Consider the following 3553-nt stretch of genomic DNA (forward strand, 5'->3'; position numbering starts at 1 on the left):
ATATACGACAGGCTTCTTTCAGTTTCCGTCTATCATCTCCACTCACAAGTCTTTGGCCGGTCCGAAGTTATAGTAGAAGGCACTTGCTCAAGTTTCCACGCATTGGGACTGAACCCGGAACGATGTGGTTGGGAAGCTAGCTTCTTACCACACAGACACGCCTGCACCGATAGATAGATAGATAGATAGATAGATAGATAGATAGATAGATAGATAGATAGATAGATAGATAGATAGATGTGTTGTTGGTCTATATAACGTGCTCGTGAAATAGTAGATCACGAAAGAAATAATAACGGGACTTTCTTGAAAATAGCTGCTGAAATGAAGACCTGTTGTCGGCTGGTGTTGGAGCGACTTATATGAATTGCAGGAATTCCAACTGCAGTGAGTTGTGTTTGTGAATGACAAATCTTCAGCTCAAACCGTTTATTCTTTTAAATCAGCAATACTTGGAATAACTGCGCTGTGTCGCTATGGTTCACAAAATTAATTCATTGTCATTAAGCCAAGTTTGTAAACAGCTCGATTGTGTTCCTTTAACTATAGTTATTATATGATGGAAAAACACAGCACTAATTTGTTAAAGCAGTTGCTGTAGTGATAAATGAGAATTATCAGAGAGGAGTCGAGATTGATGTGGATTTATGGAGATAGACTGATGTAGAGAGAGAAACAGAAATGTTAAAAGAGAAAGCAGTAGATGGAAGGAAATGTTAAGAGATAGATAGGGAGATAGAGAGGAAGAGATCTAGAAACTGAAAGGAGGTTAGATGAAATAGAGAACGGATTGAGAATAAAAGAGAATTTGTAGCACGTACAAAAAAATTGTGAAGACTTAGTTTTCATACTATAGTACATTCATGACAGATTCTGCTTGTTATGACGTCCATATTGATTTGCATTAGTTCGATTTCAATTAAATGAAAATGATAGTCTCAATAAACCATCGTGAAAAGCTCCTTGTATTATCACTCATTAAAAACTGAGTGTCTGAAATGGATAGCATTGCTATCAATATTTTGCCCTTGCCGTCAATGTGATGTGATGACTGTTTGCAGCCATGTTCCTGTGAATATTTAATTTCAGTATCAAGTTCTCCAGATAAGCTTTCCTCCATGGTAAATATTGAATTACAGATTTATTTCAGTATTTGCTGGAATTACTTTGTTGCTGGTTAACTGAAGATTGACAGACAAATATAGTATTTAAAGTTAAACAAATTAAAGTATGTGGGCGGCTATGAAGCTCGGTGCTCCTTAATTACTTGCCGTAACATAGAATTCTGTAACACATAACCTATTTTGCCCATTAACTTCCTGGGCGTATACCATGGACGTTAATGAGGGAAAAGGTTTCAGGGATGCAATGCTTCAAATTCCACAACACTGGCATTCTATTTCATCCTTTCTGGGTCGATAAAAAAACCAAATTGAAAACTGTTAACATTTTTGAAGAGGACTAGCTACGTTTTAGCATTAAAAAATTGAGATTTGGTCCAGTAGAAAAATGTTTACATCAAAATTTGTAGTAACGTGATAGGAAGGTAAGTAACGCCTCCAATCAAGTTTAGATCTAAATAACGTTTCATTTAAAAGCAAAATATATTTATCTTAGCTACAATGATAGAAGAAAGCATGAGCAATTTGGTCTCATGCAACAAACATGTGTATCAAAAAAGTTGTGAGGTAAATTATCACGAAAAAATATAAGTATAATTAACTTTTTTATTTAAAAAAACAAACTATATTTTAATCAAGCTTAAATGACAGAGCTCCATTCGAGGAATTTCTTGGTATCAATCTCATGCAATGAAGTTTTATAAGAAAAAAAGTTATGAGTGTTTGTTTCTCAAATTTGAGAGTGATTACATAGTTCTATACGTTTTTATGAATATAGTTCTATGAGGGGACTTTTAGTTATTGTAACCGGCATCATTGAGGTAAAGAAAAAATTATCAACGACACCACTAACTTGCAATTAGTTTAATTACGTCATATGTATTAATTAATGCAATTATATCATAAGAATGATAAAAATTAAAATATTAATTAGAAATTTATTAAATTTGTTATTCAATTTTCAATAAGGTCAAATCTTAAGTTGACACATTATTAATTAGTCTAATAGCATAGCCTGGAAAAAACGGATGACAGGAAAAATGCGAGAAAGAGAAATAATATTTTGAAGAATATAATCCTGGAAAAGTTCAGGACAACTTATTACATCTGGTAAAGTACAGAACAAGAAAAGCTTTGCTTAAAATATTGCAGTTAAGGATAAAATTTGGATATTAAAAATGATCTGATTTTAATTTACAAAGTAACATTATAATTAAAACAGGTACGATCATTTTGTCAAAATATTCACACACTAGAATACTTAAAAAATCAAAGCCGGAAGTGCCAATATAGCTAAAGTTTTATGCAAAGTACAATACTATATATGGTAGGCAAATTCATTATGTAAAAAATAGGCATTGGGTCAAGACTAAAAATGTGAAGAATTGGCAATAACTTAGGCAATAACTCAAGCAAATTTTACTGTGAATTTGTTGTTATAGGTAAATTTTACTGTAATATGTAACTAATGTTTGTATTATTTTATTTATTGTGCTAACTTACTATGTACTACTATTATTTTTATAACCTATTTTCAAATTTCTAATTATCAATTAATAATTGACAAAATGAATTTTTTAATAGTGCAAAAAATATTATAATTGAGCTATTTTTTTTATTTTCAATAGAAGTAACAAGTAATAACAAATAGAATTGATAAATTTTTAGTTTTAATAAATGCTAATATTTTCTAAATCTAAATATTTTATTTGAAATTTTATCCTTAGCTGCAATATTTTAAGAAAAAAATTTCTCGTTCTGTTCTTTACCAGATGTAATAACTTGTCCTAAACTTTCGCAAGTGTAATAACTTGTCCTGTACTTTTCCAGGATCATAACCTTAAGAATATTTTTTTCTCTTGCTCTCATTTTCCAAGTAATATATATATATATATATATATATATATATATATATATATATATATATATATATATATATATATATATATATACAACAATTAGGAAATGGAGGGGATCAAGAGGTGGTATTCATCAACTTTTAAGACGTTATATTATGTCTATTTTTTTTTTAAGGTAATTATAACAATATACATACATGTATAACGTATTATGCTCTACATATATAATATACAAAATATAAAATACCAGTAATTATTAAAATATATAACGTAGAGCACAAAAAGTAGGATAATATCTTACAGCTGTTTCAGCGAAGAGACCATATTACCCCATTCTACTTTTATCCCTCCAGTGAACTGAAACCCTAACTCTAACCCTAACCCAGGGTTAGGGTTAGGGTTAGGGTTAGGGATATTTGATAGATAAGATTAAGGTACTTAATCTTATCTACCATGCAATGAAAAAACACTTCTACATTAATAATTGGGTATTCTACCAGCAGTATATTGGATAGATATTATCCCTTAGTTGGTCGGATTTACAACCTCTAACTCTCTTGGAATTATATATAT

At 30.3% G+C, this 3553-nt stretch overlaps 2 long non-coding RNA genes across 10 annotated transcripts in view; both read left to right on the plus strand.

The window, feature by feature from the left end:
* Positions 1 to 3553, plus strand: part of LOC128251095 (uncharacterized) — a 77796-nt gene that overhangs the window by 37522 nt on the left and 36721 nt on the right. The gene's annotated exons all lie outside the window — the stretch shown is intronic.
* LOC128251106 (uncharacterized) overlaps positions 1 to 3553 on the plus strand; it is a 6857-nt gene that overhangs the window by 827 nt on the left and 2477 nt on the right. The gene's annotated exons all lie outside the window — the stretch shown is intronic.

Source organism: Octopus bimaculoides, chromosome 2, assembly GCF_001194135.2.
Source record: "Octopus bimaculoides isolate UCB-OBI-ISO-001 chromosome 2, ASM119413v2, whole genome shotgun sequence".
NCBI classification, from domain to species: domain Eukaryota; kingdom Metazoa; phylum Mollusca; class Cephalopoda; order Octopoda; family Octopodidae; genus Octopus; species Octopus bimaculoides.